Source organism: Halichoeres trimaculatus, unplaced genomic scaffold (assembly GCF_033239565.1).
Source record: "Halichoeres trimaculatus isolate MK-OKI-2021-1 unplaced genomic scaffold, fHalTri1.1 fHalTri1_scaffold_11, whole genome shotgun sequence".
Taxonomy (NCBI): domain Eukaryota; kingdom Metazoa; phylum Chordata; class Actinopteri; order Labriformes; family Labridae; genus Halichoeres; species Halichoeres trimaculatus.
Genome location: NW_027437189.1, coordinates 27,033,497 through 27,056,556, shown reverse-complemented (window position 1 = coordinate 27,056,556; position 23,060 = coordinate 27,033,497). Strand labels below are relative to the sequence as shown.

General features: G+C 39.0%; 1 long non-coding RNA gene across 2 annotated transcripts; it reads left to right on the top strand.

Moving 5' to 3' along the window:
• Window positions 1–1,879: 1,879 nt before the first annotated feature.
• Window positions 1,880–22,463, top strand: LOC141799864 (uncharacterized). Of its 2 annotated transcripts, none has more exons than XR_012599269.1 (5): window positions 1,880–2,037; window positions 2,369–2,441; window positions 16,875–17,001; window positions 20,833–20,948; window positions 22,352–22,463. It is a non-coding gene; the product is annotated as an uncharacterized LOC141799864 (long non-coding RNA). The 2 variants fall into 2 exon arrangements; XR_012599268.1 differs by lacking the exon at window positions 22,352–22,463 and adding an exon at window positions 21,393–21,431.
• The last annotated feature ends 597 nt before the right edge of the window (window positions 22,464–23,060 follow it).

Sequence of the window (23,060 nt, the reverse complement as noted above, 5' to 3'; positions counted from 1 at the left end):
GGAGGAAGCCAGACCCGGTGAGAAACTCCACACAGAAAGGCTCACCAGCCAAGCTGGGAACTGAACTGGTGACCTTCTTGCTGTGAGGCTGCAGCGCTACCGGTTGTGCCCATTTTTTATTTATTTCATTTCATTTCATTTTGTTTTAATTTTTAAAATAATTTTTGGGGCTTTTTCATGATTAAATAGGAGAGGACAGTGAATAGGGTCAGAAACAGCGGTAGAGTGGGGAATGACATGGGAAACAGGCCACAGGGCGGATTCAAACCTGGGACACCAACTCAAGGAAGAACCTCATGGAACGCAACCTAGACCACCCCTTAGAAAAGTCAAACTAATGTACTTATTTTTTTTAATGTAAAATATCACTGAAAAATGTTTCAACTACACAGTTCAAACTGAACATAGAAATGCTTTCTTTCCAGACAGTGCTGCTCATGTCCTGCCTGTAAACTGAAGCTTTCAAACATGATGGTGTTGTTAAGTTTATTGATGCTAATTAAAAATATGTACATGTTGATTGCATATGGCTATTTGAGTGTGTCCCCTAACATTAAAAGCGTTCAGTCAGGATGTTCATGTATAGCTGATTAAACTTTATCATCAATGCTGGTCGGCACCAGCGAATGGAGACCCTACAAATTATTAAGCACTTGCTTGGATTAAAATTTTTACATTCAGACATGTTGGATATTTCACCTTGTCTTTAAGGTATTTTTCATTTCTCAACATGTATTACTTCTTTTCACTTGATTATGAGACTAACGTGAAATTTTGAATTAAGCATGAACATTCCTTTATTTGTTTTAATAAGTCGGGGGTCTCAAAACTCAGTTAAATAAAAACACTGTTTAAACAAATCAAACTGGTATTCTCCGCAAACATTTCATTAAATTTAACCCTGTTTCAAAATCAGCAACATCATCAAGTTGCTTGATTTTAAGAACAACATGTAAAACATTAATAAGTAACAGGAGATCTTAAGCTATTGAATTGCTCAGTAGTGTTTAAAAAATGTGGGTGAGACACCATATGACTGAAACTACCACTCCTGAAATGATTTCACATCCTAAGGCACATTTGTGTGTGCAATATTTAAAAAAAACGATTTTTTTTTTTGGCAAAAGCACAACCTCAAACAGAGACAAACATCCTAACTATTCCTTTTCTGTTACAGATTTTTTAAAATCTAAATTACCGGCAGTTTTCTTGTCCCTGGGTATTAATCATCTGGAATTAAGATGGAGATGAAAAGAATGTTGTATTTTTTTTTTTTTTGCTTAAATTCAGCGTATTACACTTAATATTGTTCTTCAGGCAGTTTTTTGATTTATTAATTTGCATCTGCTTCACCTTTTAACACTCAGGAATATTTCTCAAGGCTCTGCTATTTCTGGATTTCTTGCCAAGTCAAATTAACTTGTTTTGTGGGAGGATAATTTTGCTGCTTTTAAGATATTTTCTCATCAAATGTAGTGTTTTTATCTTGTATTTACGCTCCTTTTCTTATTGTGTATTGTGTCTTAAACTCTAGCACCCTGCACTTCCATAATACCACAATGCTTTACTGCTATCATCCAGATTCAGTCACAGACAGCAGGTTTGGTTTGGCAGCGTTTTGATCTTGAAAACAGAGATAAGGTTTTATCTGAGCAGGGTCTGATTATCTCAACGCAGCCAGTATCAACCATAGACTCTGGTCTCTGCTGGTTTGATAAGCTGTTATTTACTTTCACTCATGTTTTATGTTTTATGTTTCCTGTTTTATTTTGAAATGTACTCTTTTCCCTTGCTTCAGGTGCCCTGACTTCCTGCCTTTCTGATCAGATTAATGTGTCTCACCTGTGTCTTGTTATCTCCACTCCCTGTGTGTATTCAAACACAGTCTTTCCTCCCTTTTGTGCCACTTTGTCTTATTCCTGTGACAGCGCTCCTGCCTCCTTTGTGTGAGGTTTTTCAAAGTGTGTATTCTGACCAGTGATGGTTTAATTGGCTCAGATTTCTGCCTGATGTTTTGGATATTTCTGCCTGAAGCATGTAAGTCAACTACCAAGGCGTATTCAGTAACCAGTAATGAGCTAAAATTCTATCGTTTCCCATCAGTAGAAATTCTTTATCTAAAGGTGGCACTTTTCACTCCACTGAAACTGATAACAGGATGTTGTCTTTACATTGATAATCACTTCCTGCTCTTATATATACTGGGAAAAGCTCTGGCTAACTAATTTATCACTGTATTTATGGCACTAAATGAGCTAATGAGCCAAGTTTGGTGAATATGATATACCTGTTGCTACCCTAGTGTTAAAACATCCATGCAAACACATCTTAGAGATTACATGTAGACTAATCTCATGTGTTGTTTCAGAGACAGATGAAGGATCCTTATGTTGCTACAAAATTTCTGCACCGTAAAATTTTAGGCTACAAAGACAAAACAGGTGAGTTAAATAAGAAAGCTTTAGCACCTGCACAGCTTTTATAAATGTTTTTTTTAAATGTCACAAATGGGGCTCTTTTTTTCCTGTATCAGACTTCCTTGATACGTTTGTGAATGGTAGATTTCTACTTTTAATTTAATACAAAAGTTAACAAAATTTTCAAACAGGCCAAACTTATTAGTGTGTAATAGTCAGGAGAGATCTCAGATAAAGATGAGTGAGATATTCATAATATTTCCATAGACCTTTTAAATTATTGCAGATGAATCCAGATCTGTCTGGATGCTGAGCTGTTAGAAGACGCGATTTGCAAAATCCACTTCAAGGCAAACAAGTGCTCTGTGCAGAGGTTTTCACCAGCTTGAAGTATTTCTTGGATGTTTCTTTTGGGTATTGTCGTTTTCATGCTGAAGAAGTTCATGAACTTCAAATTGACTTGTTGAAGAAAGAAAGTCGTTATCATTGATTCAGATATTGATGCATGTTTTTTATTCAACAGTAGAAAGTTAAATTACCGTGGTTTGTTGACTTTAAGTCTCCTAAAATGTCAGCAGGCAGTTCATGTGAGGGTTTCCATCTTAGCTGAGGTGGGACCTCGCTGACTTTATGAATGATGGATTTAAACGTCTCTCAGTGCTTTAGGATTTCCCTCACACATGCCTGTTAAGTCTGTGAGTCCAGACGTATAGGTCCAGTTCCAGTGTCCCCTTGATGAACTCACAGGCTTTGATGTGTGGTTCAGCAGGTCAGCACAGTTCCCTCTCGTGATTACCTCAAATGTGATGAGTCTGCACATCAGAATATACCTTCAATGCTTATATGCTGAGAAAAGTTAGGGTCCTGTGGTGAATTGTTTCAAGCCCTTAATGCATAATGTCTTCGCATCTGCAGGACTGTTAATGTTGCAAACACAGGGTGACTGTATCTGAGATATGAGGACACCCTACCCCGTCTCTTGGAGATGCTGCATGAAAACTCAAAGGTACTCAAAAATGAGACAGTAGCTTTATAAGTCATAAATCAGTTTAAACCATTCCTTTTCTGTTTGAAGTGGAAATTTTCTATAACAATAGCATAAACAGCATGCCCCACCAAATGCTTAAGTGAAAAGAAAAAGAGAGGTAGCTCTTCTTTTCATAATTTGTTTATCATGTGCAAAATAAGAAAAATGCCTCCAAATTTTGACTAAAAAAAAGGAAGGTAGAGGTGTTCTTGGGTAGGGTTTTTGTAAACAATTTTGGCTTGTGTAAAAAATATAAATAATGGCTCTAAATTAAAGAAAAAGAAAATTAGAGTAAGCCTTTTTTGGTCTTTTCTGTCTAAGAGTGTAGTGCAGCAGTCCGAGCAAATTTTCCGGTTTGATCTGAGAGAAGGAGGGTCTTTAGCCTCACAATATAATCTGCATGTTTGCTCAACATCTTGACTGTGTATCAAATTGTGTACTTCTGTAAGTACACTTGATCTTAAAGGGTAGTCTTGCCCAAAATCAAACCCCGTGGCTTTGCACTGACCGGAAACTGCGTTCCCATTTCACAACCGTTCCCAGGTTTTCACCTGTTGTTCATTGATTACATCCATTAACTATTGATTACCTCCACCAAGAAGGTCATGTTTTTGGGAGTTTGTCTGTGAACATCATAACTCAAAAAGTAATAAACAGATCTTGATGAAATTTTCAGGAAATGTTCAAAATGGGATAAGGAAGAAGTGATTAAATTTTGGAGGTGATCAGGATCACCGTCTGGGTCCAGGATTTTTTTTATAGGATTCTTTATCATTGTGAGATAGGGCTGTTTTCACTGTATGTGTATATAACTCTATGATAAATGGTCAGATTGCTTTGCAAAACAATACATGACAAGGTCACCATAATTTCTGACAGATTTAAAGTACGATCCAGATCCTGGCAATTTTCTGGATACTAAGATCCAGAATATGAAATATGTACTGGGTCATCATAGTTTTCAACACTTTCAGGTATCAAATTATCAAACAAACCTGCAACTAACACTAAATTGTCGCAGACAGTCTGCTAAAAGGGAGTATAACTTTAAAGTAGGACTAAAGTGTTGGTGACAATCACACTATGCTTGGTGGAGGTCTGCGCTCTCTGTGCTTTTCTAGTTAGGGTCCGAGGCCTGAGCTGAGGACACCCTCTAGCAAGAGCTAGAAGGTGTCCTCAGCTCAGGCCAAGGACTCTATTGTTTGATCTGTTCCTGCTTCTACCTCTTTGTGGCTAATACAGTGATTATTGAACGTGAGAAGTGTCCGGCATTCAACACTCATAATTTGACTGTTTTCAGTGCACCAGCTGAGAAATCAGAGTGCACAGCGTTTTTTAATGCTACCAGTGTGAATGCACTAATGCACTCAAAATAGAAGGTGTAAGTGCAGAATTATGTGATTTGGGACACAGCCCTTGACAGGTAGGGACATTAGAATAATGCCAGTGATCTAGTGCAGTAGAGCAAAATACCACACCATACCCATTCCATCTTTATTTATAAAGCACTTTTAAAAACAACCACAGTTGTAAACAAAATGCTGTACAGGTAGATAAAAAGATAAAAACAGACACATAAAAGAAAATAAAAGGGAATAAGATCTGGCAGAGAAACTAAGTCTCGCTAAGGTTAAAAGCCAAAGAATATCAAAGAATGAAAAAAAGGTTGAGATGAGCAAAACCCAGACACTTTAGGAAATGTTAGAAAATCCCTCTGGACATAAGTTTATGACCACAAAGGAGGACATGTCCAGGGAAAAAAAAGATATATGGTCACCGTAGAAAGTTGTGATTCCAGGTGTTTGTCTCCCTCTTTGTTAATATTTGAATATACGACTCTGATGAGCTTAAATTGCATCACAGATAATAAAATCTCTGACACATGCATTTGTTTGTGGTAACTCGACATGACAGGTATAATACATTGTTGGCGGGGCTGTTGGCTCTTTAAATTCTAGATATTTCTCCAGCTGTGCATCCAATCTGTCTGGCAAAATATAAAAGCTGCAAATCAGTGGCTGGTTGAGTGAGGCCGTGTTAGTTTTGTCACTTCTCTGCAACAAGTGTCCCAGGGGTAAAATTCTCACCGCCTGTATGCATCTTATCTTTTGTTTCTGATGAATTTATGAGTTTTAATGACAGAGTCAGAATTTAACCAAACTTCAATCTGATCCCTACATTTGCTTAATATTTGCTTTTTTTCTGCTGATGTTAACTCAAACATGTTGTCTAAATGAAATCACAGGAATAAGACTTCAACAAAGGTCTGTTAGAGTGTATTTCATCAGAAGTTTTGTACATTTAATCATCTTTAAATCACCAATAATGATGACAATTGACTGAATAAATGTCTCTCAAGCAGTCACCACAGGCAGAGTGAAGGGCTGGTGTAGAAGTGCAGTTCAGGACATTTCATTTTGAACATGTGCCCATTGTAATTTTATATTTAATCAAGAAAACAGATGTAGGCATTATACTGAGAGTGTTTTTATTTTTCTCTTGCAGTATTGATAGAAGCTGAGCGTGCCTTCATTATATACCTACATCCTGAATTCCTCTTCTTTATTAAACCTGATTAGACTTGTGATTTATTTTTCCATCAGCATTGTTGGAAGGTTGTTGAGTCTTTTTCAATTTTTCATTTCAATTTACAGAATATAGTTCTGGCAAAGTTGTATGCACCCTGGCTCTGTTTCAAGGTTTCCATTTATTGCTTTTCCCTTTCGTCAATGCTTTCCTCATCTAGTTAGTGTGGTTGAAGATTAATTATTCAAGTGACCATTTAACAAAAGACTGCACCGTACCAGGTTACTGAGAAGAATTATGTCTGGTTAATTCAATTAAACCCACAAAGCATCCCTTACTCCTCCACCCTAATGGATACAGGAGCTTTGACTACAGGAAATGAAGGAGTTGAAACGAATGAGCACAGAAAATGAGAAGGCGGTCCAAGGGGGAGGGGAAATGAACCAGGGGAAAAAAATCCTTTTATTGCCTGCCATAGTTGATGCTGCTGGAGTGTCATGGCACCAAAGCAAATTGAAGGTGGGAGCCACTGGACGTAGAAGAAAAATCCCTGCTCGTCGCTGACATTTCCTGTTGAATTAATTCTGACACAAAACTTTGCACATGTACTCGTGTGAACGCTCTCCTCCCAGTGCTGGACGCAGAGCTGGAACCGAGAGGCCCAGTACAGGAACAATAGATGGTTGGCAGTGTTCCCAGCCTTTCAAAATGTTAAACTGAACAGTTCCTCTCAGCACTGACAATACCCTCTGTGAGTATGTGAAGGCTATCATTTGATCCTGGCTATAGAGAGGAGAGTTCCATCAAGAGGGAGTCCTTCAGTTTGTTAACAAGTGAGTTCATTATTTCCACTTAGTGTGAAGAGAAAGAGGAAGGAGTTATACGCCCTTGACTGCTAAAAATTGAAGAAAACATTATTTTTTTCTTCCTGGCAGTTTTTGTACTCCATGCTGTGCTTAAAGAGACTCACAAAGGTTTTGACATGACATCAATATCCATCAGAGACTGCTCCCTGAGTTTTACTCACTTTACTACAATTTAATGAGAACACTGAATAATAAGTCTGGTTTATGAGAAAGAAAAGAGGTGTACAGTTCAACAAAAAAATACTGGTGACCCACCTGCAAAGCAGATTTTATAAAGCCTTTTCTTCATACAAAAGTAAAAAAAAAAATAACAGAATTAAATCTCAGTTTAGTACATTGTTAGTTTAGTTTCTGTTGACTGTCCTAAAACTAGTTTTGAGCCTCATTGAACTGAAATATTGACATGATTCAATTCCTGATCTAGTCAAGAGCAAGCCAGTTGTCCTTTCCTACTGTTTACATCCCTGTCAGTCTATGTCATAGTTATGTAAGAGCTTGAGGGCTTTTCATTATTGTTTGGTTACATGTACCACTGCAGTGCAGATGAGCTGCAGGCCATACAAATCCAGGCTTGATCTGTGTAAACAATGTGCACAGGTTGTCTGACTGCTTTCATATCCTGCATGCATTGTTGTAGTTCTTGAGTCCAGGGTAGGGATGGGTACCTTATGTATATATATATATATATGTGTGTGTGTGTGTATAAATTCGCACTTTGAGATCGCTTTGATGAAAAGTGCTCTACAAATAAAATTTATTATTATTATTATCATTATTATTAATATATATATATATATATATATATATATATATATATATATATATATATATATATATATATATATATATATATATATATATATATATATATATATATATATATATATATATATATATATATATATATAAATTTATTCTTCAATATATAACCTTGCAATGCTGTGTTCATGTTCAGCATGGAAAATTGCCCACTCTTTCACTCCCTTACAAGGATGTAGGACTTAGACCAGGACTTAGACTCTGACTTGAGCTCTGGGTGCATTAGGACTCAGAAAACTCAGACTTATTTATCCATGAATGCTTTGTTAGTCTAAAGTTTTATTTCTTCTGGTTTAAGTTCCCAGTAACAGACCAGATTTCAGGCTGGCACCTGTGTTTGTTTACCTGTGTATTTACTTGCTGTATCATTCATCAACAGTTTGAGGCAAGATCTCGAAGAAGGTGCCAAAGATTTTACTGCTAATGCTGGCAAATGCGGAGCAACATGTTGGCTATGTAAAAAGAAAAAAAAAAAGCACTGAGAAGAAGACGGGGACAACATGTACCTTTGACAGACATACCTAGAGGAGTGAGTAGATTGCAATGCTAATGTTACTTTGACTGTTGATAGTGCTGTCATTAACTGGCTGCTGGACAACTATAGCCTCTAAAGTTACTCAAACGATGGTTTCATGATGTTTCGTTAAGTTGTGATAGGTTTTTAACTTCACAAACGTGCGTCCTCATCCTTATCAAACAGATAAGTGAAGGAATATTACATGAATGATTCTGACTGCAGGCGTGTTCTGCATGTATAGAATATTCTCATAAGATTGAGGAAGTGTGTCAAAATTAGGCATTTATTGTATGCATTATACCTACAGGCTCTGCGTTTAAGCCAAGGTTTCTGGTAGAGACTCCTGACTAAACTGTCACACTGTAAAATTCACTCACCCCAATATAATGCTCTTGTGTTTTTTCTGGTGTCGTTAAATCTTCACCTGTATTCTTAGTTCACTATCGGTCGCTCAAACTAAGTAAAAGTTCTTGGTTAAAATTTACTATCCATCTGTTATCTTTACCACTTTTCCCTTTTGGGGTTATGGAGAGGACCTGGAGCCTATCCCAAATGTTTTTTTGAGCACAACACCAGGTACGTCCTGCATGCCCACACTTTCATAGGGTTAACATTTATTTTTTAACATCTAGAGACGGAGAACTATTCTCCAAATCAGCTGTTTACAGTGAATAATCAGCCTGTGGAGCATATTTTTGGACTGTGGGAGGAAGCTGGAGTACCTGGAGAGCACCCACTCGTGCACATGAAGGACATGTAAACTCCACACAGAGGGGGGCTCCTGTCCAGCTGGGGGATTGAACTGGGAACCTTCCTGCTGTAAGGGAACAGTGTGACACCACTGTGCAGTGGTTATAATACTGATAATCAATATCTTAATTTAATTCTGGGAGTATCTAAAAAAAGAGTGTGTGAGAGTTTTTTTTTTTTCCTGATACAGTTTTTTTTAAGCTAAGCTATGATTTGGAAAATGTTGCCTTAGTTGATTGGCAGCTGTAGAAAGACTGGAGATGAAGGGAACAGAGAGTGGAGGGATACTGAAAAATCTAACCGTCCTCTTGTATTAGACAATGTTTTTTTTTCTCATGAGAAAGATCACACAACTTGACAAACGTATTTCAGACAAAGATTGAAATAAAATGTCATAAAGAAAGTACAGAGTAAGTCGACACCTAGTGTATCTTTGAGACTGTGATATAAAACATCTTACAGGAATTATTAGATGAAGACTGAATCCAATAACACCAGCAGCTGCCAACACTAGGACCATAACCTCTGCACACAGGTTTTACACCCAAACTGCCAGGCCATTCAGTCTGATGTCTCAGATGGAGATATTTTTAGACACGCTATCATTAGAAGTCATACTTTTTTGAAGCTAGGAAAGTTTGCAGTGGGATTGAAAGTCCCACCTAGGAGGATTTAATTAGCGCTTTGAATGAATAACATTTCAGCCATTTCTCTCTCTGTCTTTGGTAATCAGTTCTGGGCCATTAATGTGAGGATGACTATCGACTGGCGGAGCAGGCTGCTGATAATTGAATGTGTGGAGACCATTAAACATTCCTAATCAAAAACAAACACTCCAAAGCCATGGTTCCTGCAGAACAATGAGACGCAACAACAACTGAAGCGTGTTTGTCAGAAGCCAAAGAAAAAAAAAAACCTCAGTGTCTCTTCTTGTCTGCAGGGCTGCTGTTTGTGTTTTTTTATCAGGCATATCGGGCTATCCGTGCCAACAGTTCAGGATTTGACAGGCCAGAAAATAGGCTGAATTTCTCGGGGCATGGCACAATATTGAATTTCCCAAGTTAGTGTTTTGATCCAAACAGCTGTGAGGGGACGGACAAGAAAAACAGTGTAATTGAAACGTTCTCAGAGGCTCCATTCCACATGCAAACAGGTCAGTAAATCACTAATGGTGAGCACAGAGTGGTGTTGGGAATCACTGCCCTTGTATTGACCTGCCAGGATTGATCTGATTTCTGCATCACTACAACTCATGAAGTCAGAGAGTCAATACTATTTGACAAACCCGGCCCTGCGTGGCCCCTGAAAGAGCCCTGTTTATGTCCAGTTAACTGTGGGATTAACTGTGCGTGCTCCAGTCTTAATTCTCCTGATTTTAATATCTGAATGTTCCTGTGTCAGTCCAATAGACAGGTAGCAAAAGTTCATAAATTCTTCACTGAGCAGCTGTATAGGCTCTGAAGTAAAGAGCAGACTCTGGTGTAAGTAAAAGTTCTGACTGAACTTCTTTACTGAGGAAAAGTGAAAAGTACTGGCTCTGAAAAATGCTGGCAGTTTAAAGTAAAAAGTCGTCTCTGAAAGATGTTTCAACCAGCTATTCTTCTCAAAACTTCTCAGCCTGATATTTTGGAGAATATCAAACTGAAATGATTCAAATAAAATAAAAAGTAACTTTGATACAGATTCAAGTAGCACCTATACGCAAAATCGGTCGAATGGGAATTGTCTCAATACTCTGAATCCTTCAGGATTTGCTTTTTCAAGATGGTTTCTTGCTTTCACTTCATTGTCATCTTTGCTATTTTCCCTTTGGGTTCTGCCTGATAGTCCAAACACCACACTGACTAGAAGTGGCTACACCAGTAGGAAACAGGGCTAAGGTAATGAGTCCCTGCATCATAAAAGTAGCTATAGCTTTACTTCTTGTCAGTTCAGTACTCTCATTAATGCACCCTGTCTCTCATCTCACCAGCTAATTAGCTCTCTGAAAGCAGCAGACTCAACAATTGATATGGAAAACCATGTCTTCATCATCACGCCTAACAATCCTTCTGTTAGTCCTCCCTGGCTTACAGATTGCAGAGGTGCCGATGGTTTCAAAACAAGCCTCTGCTGTTTGGATGGGGAGGCTCCTCTTCATTCGTCAGCGCTAATGCGAGCTCCTCCAGGGTCACTGGTGTTCTTGGCTCTCTAAGTAGAAGCATGTCATTTGATTAGGTGCTTCATGAGACTGAATGGCTGATGGTGGTGTTGGCACATAGACTACAATTCAGACTCTAGTCTCCTTTACCTCGAGGAGGGAAAAGTACTGCTGGTATTTCCAAGACAGGAAGCTCAGCCCTAAATGATCATCACTGTGCGTGTTTAAAGAGGGCTTTATACTTTCCCCAATCTTTGTATGATAGCCTCACTGAATGTTAGGAGTACCTACAGCAGACACACTGTTAATGATTACATACAGTGGAGGTGTTGCAGTAATTCCAATTAGTAAGTGAATGACTGTTCACATTGAATTTGAATTAGCTGAGGACTTTTGGTGGTTTGTGGATTATCCTCCAAAGTCATGAGAACGCTTGACTTTACAGACATTTCTGAGATGCTGAACTGCACATTCCTAGTCTCTTAGGGCAATATCACCCTCCATGATAAATGATCAAGGGCAATATATATTAAAATCGGTCACAAAGTTTGGTCAAACATTTTTGTACCATCATCAGACTTGTAAAATCAAACCTCACCTCTCCCTCAATCGTCTTGTGATACCAGATGATAAGTGGTCAGTTTTCTGCAGTGTTACGTGCTGCATAAACATCAGGGAACTCTGCTTCTGACCAAGGAAAATGTGCTCCATTAGGGGGGGATATAGAGGAAATATGTCATAATATTTTTTTGGCAGGATCAGTATTTAATCATGAATCTTCTTCATGATGTTTAAAACTATTTTTAGACCCAAAACACTTTTCTACATTCTGAACAAAACGTGTGAATTGATTGATCTGCACCATTTCACAGTTTTAATCTAGTCTTGTGTTCTTTAATGAATTTTTTTGAGCTCTGGATGTTCATGAGGCAGATTTTTTTCATCATCATCATGAATACATTAATTCAAAGACATGAGCTGTTGAGTTTCTGCAGAATGTTCAGAGCTTTGGCTTCATACAGGCAGCTCATGCACAGATGAAATGTAGTTCAGAGAGATGTTGTGAAATAAACTTGCGTTAAGTTTGTGTCTTTAACTGAGAATATAAACGTATACATAATTTAGAACATGATTCATTTCAGCGTCATAATCAATACATTGTGAGTTGACAGCTGGGGGTCGTATCAAGATCAGGCTGAAAATTGAAAAAATAAGTCATTTGGTAAAACTTCCATAAGAATTGTGCATTAGAAAACTCAAGGGCACACTATACAAGTTTATAACTTAAAGTGGACATATGCTTGTTTTTCCTTTTCACTATGCCGGACTAGGATGCCTGTAAAGCATTTCTGCCCTCAGTACAAGTCATTTAGTTCCTTCAATGCCCCACAATAGCGTTCTCAACATCCTCAGTTTAGGCCATTCTGAAGATCTTGTTGAAACGCTCCGTTTGGAGAATGACCTCCAGTAACCTCACAACGTCACAGCCCTTTGTGCCCTGATTGGTCAGTTCTGTCAGAGGGGCGGAGGGGGTAGAGCCAGGGGGCGTTTTTTGCAGCATGGCAGTATTTACAAAATCGCCACATTGAATGGAGCAGATCGAGCGAGTTTGCTGTTTGCCAAAACTTCACCGTAAGGCATTGATAGCACTAATAAAATGGTAGAGTGTAGGATACGTCCTTTTGTATTGGACCCCGAGTCAGACCCAGACGGTTCTGCAGCTCAGGAGGAAGAAAATCCACCTGGACACAGATCATCTCAGGACGCTTCAGTGTGGTGAGTCGAACCGGTACTGTAACATGTATAGTTTATACGTGGAAATATAGGCAGACTTCACAAATAGACTATTTCTATAACAGGGCTCTATCCTGCTCCTTCACTTTTCTCTGTCTGTTTTATCCATCATGCTGAAAGTGTAGTCTAAAGATCGCCTCTACCGTCAGTTCGTCACTATGTTATTACCGCAGCACTATTGTGGTCCACGTGCACAGTGCATGTCAGAACAAGCATGCAAATATCACAGTCTCACAAGTATTACGACGTCTGCTAAAACTACAGTGTTTTAACTGCTAATTCAACATGTAAAGCTGAGCTGCCCAGCAGAGCAGAGTCCCTGCATCCAGCACTCAGTCAGTCGGCTCTTGGTGGGTGTATCCCTTAGTGGCGGTTGTGTGACTAACTGACATCACAGAGGAGGAGCTGCTTTATCAGATTACTCCAATAAAAAGAGAGGATCCTCGTGTCGTCATGAAGGTCGAAATCTCGCGGCCAAATGTCAATGACCTATTTTCAGAGGCATCAGATGTCGTTCTAGGATATCAGAAAAAATACAATATCTCTTTTTTTGAAAATTCAGGGGGTGAAAGGTCTTGTTTTCAAATGTATTATATTATATGTAAGTATTAAATCAGTGATCAGCATGATATGTCCCCTTTAATATCACATAACATTTAAAGCGTCCATGCAGTGAAGCAGTTTGTATTGAGCCTTATCTTCCTCAGTTTTCAATGGTCAGATATATTCATTCGAAGGTGTCTGCGTGGGTGATTTAGTGGTTACCAAGCAACGATAAATACTGCTCTCTTTTTAAGTTCTTAACAAAACGACGACAAGCACTTTACATTTTTCCGACAGCATTGCTTTATGCACACAAAATGTTAGCAAAGGAATGAAAAGACAGCCAAGAGGCATTTAACCTGTTGGAAAGGAAATGGTCTTACTGCATGCTGCAAAGCATGTCATCCATCCAATCACCCTTCACAGCTGAATCATTGCATACATTTCTGTTTGCTCTGTCTGCAAAGCAGTCCTCATGTAGAATAACGCAAATTCAGAATTTGTTCACAAACTGCTGTCAAACAGTATGTACAATGTCCAGTACAGACTTTATTATTGTGGTCTGAGACTGACGCAGAAAAAGCTTCAGAAATCTTCTGAAAATTACTCCTTATGACCGATAACATTAATCCAGTCGTATCAAGATCTCAGTGAAAATGTTTCCATCCCAGAGTTGGGTTGGTGATTTGCCCTGGAACTATTACTTCACAAACTACAATCATGGTATCTTCACAAGGGATTGAAACACTGACATCTTAACGAGATTCCTCGGTAATTCTAATCTTGTTAAAAAGGTTGAAGTTGAGAATCTTCAACAACACTGGTCAGGGATTGTTCAAACCAAGGCATGCTCTTTATTACCTCCACTAAGGAGGTTATGTTTTTAGGAGAGTTTGCCTGTCTGTCTGTGAACAAAATAACTCAAAAAATAGCTAATAGATCTTGATGAAATTTTCAGGAATTATTACAAATGGAAGGGCTGTTTCCACCATATATGTATATAACTCCACGATAAACAGTCGGATTGCTTTGCAAAATAATACAAGACAAGGTCACCATAATTTCTGACAGATGTTAAAGTACGATCCAGATCCTGGCAATATTCTGGATACTAAGATCCAGAATTCATTGAAAATTTGTCTTTCTTGAGTAAAAATAAGAAAAATGCCTCCAAATTTTGGCAAAACAAAAAGAAAGATATAGGTATTCTTTGGTGGGGGTTTTGTAAACAATTTTGGCTTATGTAAAAGAATATAAATAATGCTCTGAATTTAAGAAAAAGAAAATTAGAGGTGGCATATTCTAATTTTTTTTAAATATATTTTGCAGTACATCTATAAAAGTACATTAAAGCTTTGGCCTTTTCTGTTTAAGAGCATAGTGCATCAGTCCAAACACATTTTCTGGTTTGATCTGAGAGAAGGAGATTGTTTGGCGTCACAATACATTCAACATGTTTGCTCAACGTCTTGACTGTGTATCAAATTGTGTACTTCTGTAAGTAGACTTAATCCTAAAGGGTAGTCTTGCCCAAAATCAAACCCCGTGGCTTTGCACTGACCGGAGACTGTTCCCATTTCACAACTGTTCACAGGTGTTCTCCTGTTGTTCATTGATTACATCCATCAACCATTGTTACCTCAGCCAAGGAGGTTATGTTTTTGTCTGTCTGTGAACAACATTACTCAAAAAGTAACAAACAGATCTTGATGAAATTTTCAGGAAATGTTCAAAATGGGATAAGGAAGAAGTGATTAAATTTTGGAGGTGATCTGGATCACCGACATAGGGCCGTTTCCACCATATATGTATATAACTCCAAGATAAATGGTCAGATTGCTTTGCAAAACAATACAAGACAAGGTCACCATAATTTCTAACAGATGTAAAAGTAGGATCCAGATCCTGGCAATATTCTGGATACTAAGATCCAGAATCTGAAATATGTACTGGGTCATCATTATTTTCAACACTGTCAGGAAACAAATTATCATACAAACCTGCAACTAAACCTGCAAATTGTAGCAGACAGTCTGCTGAAAGGGAGTATAACATTAAAGTAAGACTAAAGTGGAGATCTGTGCTCTCTGAGTGCTTTTCTAGTTTTGTATTTTATCGGCTCATTCTTTCAAGATTAAAAAAACAAACTGTTTCCCTTCTTCAGTGACTTTAAAACTAAGATACAGACCTCTCTTTAACTGCAAAGTGAAACTACTTCTGTTTAAATGATGGGTTATTTGATGTCATAGCAGTTACATTATTGCCTTGTTTTTGTTCATGTGGAAGAAATGTAAATGCAAAGCTGCTGAACAGCTGTGACATGAGTTTATGTTGTTGTTAACCGTCCTATCTGATTAATTTATCACATGAGAATGTTTAATTGATGAGTGTATTATTCCTATTCCCACATTACTACAATAAATATGTTAATGCATGCAAATGTTGTTATATGCAAATCTTTGGAGACCTATTAGGCTTTTATGGTGTGCTGAAAGGATTATTGGCCTAGGGTGATTGGAACAGGAAATGTAAACGCCCTCACAAACTGCTACGCTAAATCAATGCTACATGTACCAGCATATCAGATCAGAAAAAAAAGAATATGTTTGTGTGGAAAATACCCTTTTTAATTAACCTTGTGATCATCTCATTTGGAGTGTGCAGTCAGAACTGTCTGTGAAAGCTGCAGGAGATCACTGCTTCACTGCGATGATCCATAGGAATAATCTGTAAAGAAGGAAAACTCTTTACTCTGGATCATTATGAGGAGCACGTTGCATCTTCAGTAATTACGTGAGGGACCTCGCTGTTGCACTTGAATTTGTTTGTGTTGTTCTTTCAAGGTCCGCTGCGCCTCAAAAGGACAGACGTTGCTTTGCCTTTCTGCAGCAGCTTGTCAACATGACTCTCTATCCAGCGGAGCAGAAAAAGGGGTCCAGTCCGTGTCCCGTCTGACTGGCATGCCGCTCACAGTGTCCGCACGAAAAGAGCAAGAAGGGAGTTATGCTTGTAAAATCCTAGCAGAAATCCATGTGGAACAGGGAGAGTTATTTCAGAAGACAGAGCTGACTGCTGCAGTAGGTCAAGCTTGTATAATACCACCAGGGCACCAAAGGCTCACCTGATTTGCAAATTTCTATCATTTGAAATATAGAAGCCCTGAATCTATCTGCTGGAGCTGCTGAATGAGCACTTCAAAAGGAGACAGCCATTACACTGGTATTAGTCCTACTGACCTAAAGCAACACTACTTTACCTTAAAGTAGCAGGTTCAGACTCATTTCCGTTTATTGACTTGAAGAAGAGGGAATGGTTCTTTTTAAATTCCCTCTCCTTACTCTGAATACATGTTCCTGCACTGTGTAATCTCTGTTAAGCAAGTGGGAAGATCCTGGGGAAAGTACAGCACAGCTTTCTAGTAGAACGCCCTGCAGGCAGACACGTCTCTTTACCAGTCTTAACTCTGTGTTCTCAGTATGGACATAAAAGCAGAGGCAAAGACACCACAAGAGGAGTCTGAGAGGGAACAGAAAGAGGAGGAGTGACTAAGATGGAAGTTCTTCACGTATCGTCTACAGATGAGTGAAATAAAACCAGAAAAGGTAAAGGTGCCCTGAATGTTGAGAAAAAGATACCAAGCCAGCCTCATTATTTGTTTAGCAGTTCAGTTTTATGTGTACGTGAATTCTGTCTCAGTTAAAGGGAATCTGAACATTCACTTCACACTTGCCTCGTCATATTAAGTTCTCTTTGTCTGCTGGTGCTTCACCTGAAACACTGACCCTGCTGATTTTTAATCCAAAGCATCTCTCTAAAACCCTTTACTTTTTCATCAGTTTCATTAATACTTAATCAATGAGCATACTTCACTGATCAGACCCATCTTTTGAGTTGTTGATCCTGTCAGAACTCTGTAGGACTTGAGTCCAAGGGTGCAGTTTAATATAAGCAACAGCTAGACATTTTGCTGCTGTTAACACTTTTAATTCATCATTCAAAGTTTGTACTCTTGTCTTGCTAAATGCGGCAAAACACTCCTTAGACTGGCAAAATGTGTGCACATATTTATAATGATGCAGTCTGTAGACAGGTCTGTACCATAGAGCTGTAGTGTTTGGTACAAAGGCGTAAATCTGTAACGTCAGTCACTCGTTTCTGAACTGAACCGTTGATAAATATTTAGTCTTAACTAAATTTAAGAAGAAAACTAAATGTTTACAAAGGTAACTTAATATTTAGAATCAGGACATTCATTTTAAGCATTTATAAGCAACATTCAACATTTTTTCCGTTGCTAGGCGCTACCCAAGTAGCTGCCTGTTGCAGCAGCTCTCTCGTCTTTGTCCGTTTCTTGTAATTTTTTTGTCTCTTTTTCGTAATCTTTGTATTTGGAGTGGATCATCACTTTGTATGGTTCATTGTCGGTCACGGACACCAAAATTTTTGTGGCTTCGGCGATATTTTTGACTACTTTTCTCCTGTGTTTGTCTGGAGATCCCACATGTAACCATGGCTGCATTGTTTACATGCAAAATTAGCTGTTAGCAGCCTGTAGCATGTCAATGCTAACTAGTGTAGGGCTTGATGATTTCCCTCGAGCTGAGGAGAAGGAGGTGAGGACGACGTGCTGGTTCTCGGATGTGAGCTTGGAGGTGACGACGTGGACCTGTCCTTCCATCCATTGTTGTTGGGAACGTGGGATCCAGCTCCGGGGGATGGACGAGCTAGCTGTGCTAACCCAGCGGCATCGTGCTGTTCACGGACGTGGCCGACGGAGCTGACATCGGACGCCGGCGACACATCGGAGGAGCTTCGCCTGCTGTGAGCAGACAGGATCCAGGAGACAGAGACTGAACAGACTGCTGGGGAGGCTCAGTCCTGGACCCTGTGGAGGTGGAGACTGGCTGGGCTGGAGAGTGATGGACGAGTGGCGGACGGGATGTCGTCATCTAATTTCTTATGGACTTTTTTGCACTTTCTATACTCTTTCTTACTTTTGTTTTCTTAAATGCTGCTGTGACTCCTGAATTTCCCCTCGGGGATAAATAAAGTATTTTCTATTCTATTCTATTCTATTCTATTTAGATAAAATATTCATCATTGATATATAATAACCAACAAATATGTTTCACAAATATTTCTCTAAATCTGCAGAAAAAGTGATGTTTTAGAGCTAAATGTGGAGAAATGTTGATGTTATTGGCAGTGTGTGCAACTTCACAATCGGCGCCCCATACTGTGTTGTGCTGCTATGGCGTCACACCATGATTTAAGTAATATGGCTATCGGCATCCGGCTTACATGCCACTGACCACAAGGGGGGAAGGCTGGCTGTAGAAACGCAAACAGGAACAGGCTTAATCGAGCCAACCTGTACCAAACCGTACTAATCTAAACCAGACTGCTTGGTGAAAACAGGGCTTTGATCCACATTGCTGACAGCTTTAGCTTTGCACCAGTCATTCAGGTCATCTCTGCCTTTAATTATGTAAATGCTGTTAGAGAAATAAGCTATTCAGACTCAAATCGTGTTTTGAACTAGGCTGTAAATGGCTTTATTTTTCTAGTAAAAATGGCTCTCTTTGAATGGGTGTGTATTTGGTTTACAGTAGTTCAGCCGCCAGCCTCAAGTGGACTCTCAAGGAACTGCAGTTCTTAGCTCTTCCACATCCTCTTCATTTCTCGAGACTGGAGGTTGTTGTTTGGTCTTTAAAAGCAAACTGATAACAGCACAGTCTTCTGCCTGTTGTTTGAGGAAGATTGAATGATTGGGTTAAACACAATGAGCGTGGTGTCCTGTAATCTCTTTCTTAACGGACACATAATCATTATCTCCTTCCCCAATGTCCCTCTTACTGAAAGACACGCTTCTTCTCCGGTGTAAATTATAATTCTGCACTGGTGCCCCCTAGTGGATGCATTGTTTATAGTTTAACCCCAATGGACATGTGGGAGCATTAATGGTGAAATTTTAAGAGTGCTGAAGATCTATACCTTAAGGAAGCTCAAATGAGCCGCAGAGGAGTGGTTACCAGTTCTTAGTAGTTTTATACTTCTCTTCACCTGACGCCTCTAAATTCTCTAATCTTTTTGTGTGATTTTTTTTTTCTTTTTGGCATCAATTTAGTATTTTGTTCAGGTTCATGCAGCTTTAAGTATGTGCCTAATTTTAACATGTGCAAACCTTTGAAACTGCCAAGAAGGAAAAAAAAATCAATAGAGAGGAAAGATCAGACTTCACCCAGAGGTGACCTTCTAGGAAGATCTATCAGCTCAAAATCTGAAATGTTTGTACATTTGTGCAGCTGAACCAAACACAACCAGAGTCCAGAGTTGAAAGGAAAGAGACTAAAGGAAAAGAGCAGAGAGAACTAGAGGTTTTGTGGAGCTAGGGTTCAGTCAGAGGATGAACTGAGCTCCAACCCACTGTCAGACTTCCATAAACACAGTCAGTACAATCCCTGTTTAGACTTAACCAGCACTGAAAAGCCAGCAGTCAAATGTTTTAAAGCAGGGGTTGGGGTTTCCTCCTGCCAGGCTGCACCTTCAGGTATTATTTATACTGGTGTCAGGACACTTGTCCCTTAAAGTGTTGTTTCATGGCTCCAGATGAGATTTCAATAGAGAGCCAGTGTTATCCCAAAAAATTAAATACAGTTTCATTCTCAAACTGTCAGAACATTAATTGTACTTTTGTTGAAATATGTAATACATAGAAATACATTATTGCAATTTGCATGAAGTGTAAGCAGAGTAACTGAACATTTTGTCACACATTCACATTCAGCACTCACAGGTTGAGAGAAGAATAATGTTCTGGTGGAAAATAGCAATTTGACCTTGTTCAAAAAAAAAAAAAAAAAAAAAAAAAGTGCTGTGGGAGTGGGTTTAGATGTTTCTGCTCTTCAGGGAATGAGTGCAAAAACTTTTCAGTTATCATTATTTTTTTAAAAACAGAGTGAGAGTTTGCTCCCTGTGTGAAAACCCTCACTCAGATTTCCTGGCATGCAAAACAAAAACATCACTTTATAAAGCACATTATGGACAGCAGAAGCAGCATTCAACCACTGTTTCAATATTTAGCAGAAGAAAGGTCCGTCTGAGCAGATGCTTTGAGGCACCATATGCTCCGCTCCAGCATGTAAGCAAAGCATGTGAACAGGCGCTGGCTGGAAAGGATTGGAGATCTGTGTATGCCTGCGTATCTTTATGCTAATGCTAATACTTCTAGGGGGTCTGCAAATTGCTTTTTGTGTCACCAACTGCTATGAAAAATGTTGCAAATTAACTGTAACAAATTCTCCACCTGTTCCATCAAAACACTGCTCATGTGACGGCTAATGTACGGGAAAAACAGGAAAGGAGAATATGTAAAGGTAGCTAGTGGACGTTTGAATGATAAAATATGTACTCAGTTTTTTTTCTATCTTTAGTCTGAACACCACTGCCTTCCTTCCGGTTGATTTCCCCTTGAGCAAGACTGAAAACCATCGGAATTAAAGCCTCTGCATGTTGTTGACCTGAACCTCTGACCTTCCTCCCACTCGAGGTACATAAACACACATACACTTGTGCCAACCATGTACCGTAAACGAGTGTTAACTAGCAGATGTGATGGCAGAGTAGGCATATCATGATGTGACTGCATATTCAGAGGGAACAAAGGGTCTTGTGTTTCTTTGTCGTGTGTTTGTTGAAGGGATAGTTGATTTTTTTGAAGAGGGATTGGATGAGGTACTTGTCATCAGTAAGTGTGCTTCACAGAGGATCCTGGTCAGCTCAGCACCTGTGTTAAAACCAGGCTGGATGATCAACAGAAGCTAGACTATCAAATTCTGCAGAAGAGGTCAGCGTTATCACGTTGTTTAGCTAAATATAAAAAAATACTCTGACCAAAACATGAACTTTAGAGGAAATGAACACTACATTTAGAACATTTTCAGTGCTTCACTTTGCCTTCTGGAGACCCCATCTGTTTTTGCACTATTTGCAGATACACCACATGCATGTCCTCCACCCTGCAGGATGACGGTCAGCCACTCTATGAGTCAACTTGACTTCTGCTGTTAAACTCTAAAGAGAATCTGTTTCTGCAGCCTGCTGTCTTTTATTTGATCTGACGGTGTTTTAGGCATTAAAAATTACAATAGAAATTTAAAATAAAAAGTCCAGAAATTAATGTTTGGTAGATTATTTCTTTGCTGTAACAAACCTGGTAGGGGTCAGCGGGTTTGCATAATCAATGACGTGAATGCAAACACAACAACACAAATGCAACAGCTGCAACAGGAATGCAAAAGCCACAACACAACAATAGTGCAGCCACAACAGAAGTTAAGAGGACAGTTATCCTAATGGACACAATTTTTGTTTTCTGTTTTTTTTTTTTTTTTTTTTTTTTTTTTTTAACCTTCAGCTATGCTAATGTTATTGATTCATAAAGCTAAATATAAGATGATGTATTTTTCAGAAAATAAAAAAATTAAGCACCATGAAGGATATTACAAGGTAAGACCCATACGGAGCTTTATTTATCATAGATGGAGTTGAAAAAGAAAATCATTTACTTCCTTTTGCAACTTTTCTGTGTCCATTGAGATAACCAACCTTTTTAACTTCTGTTGTGGCTGTACTTCCGTTGTTTTGTGGCATTTGCATTTGTGTTGTCACTTTTTGCATTCATGTTGTGGCTTTTTGCAAATTGTCTCGTCACCCTAATCCTGGGTAATAAATCTTGTACAGTTATAAAGTCTGTTTACACACAGGCAGAACATGTTTTTGGCAGAGGCAGATGTTTGGCATTAGCAGAGAAGAACTGACATTTTTTTCACGGGCACAGCCCACATACTTTTCTCTTCTGCTCATCCAACAAATTCATGTTCCTTACAAATGTGGCACTATTACTGCTGTGCATTTCTGTGTGTCAGTCTTTTCCCCGCCATTTGTTCTCAGGTGAGGCCACTGATTGCATTTTGAGTTTCACCTGGTCATCAGGCCTTAAAAGCCCACGCTGCTTGCACCAGGGGGAGGCATTCGTTTTGCGGACTGCTGCTCTACTGCCTCTCCTGAGGTAATTAGCAGAGTTGATCAGTTTGTTCTCTCCTGAGGCCTGTGGTAAGAAGCTGGGTTTTCTCTTAGCGAGGTAACTTCAGCCTTAACCCTGGATTTTCCATTCTGCTTCACTTCTTACCGGGATTAATCACCATGGTAACCTATCCAGAACAGCTAACCTGCTCCGTTGCTGGTTAAGTTCTGGGTAAAAGGTCAACTAGTGTAAAAGCACCACCTCCTGACTAACCCTAGCTCTCTTGGTTAACAGTATGTCCATTTTTAGGAGATCCTGTCAGCTTCAGAGAGAAAGGCTTTTTAGGGATAAATGCAGTTGTTTTGTTGTTTGTGATGACATCCTGTTCCAAAGATACAGATTTTCATCAGACGGACTGGGCTAAATTTATTACTGATGAAGCCTCACGTTGCAGATGTTATGCATTACAGTCGAGCTCATCTGAAATAATGAGGTCAATAATAACGGTCACACATGACATAACTGCAGAAACATGAATTTATTGAATGTACAACTTTCACGTTGAGTAATTAATATTCCAACACAAAACCCGCTCACACAAGGGGTGATAAGCCTCAAAGAACTCAATAGAAAATA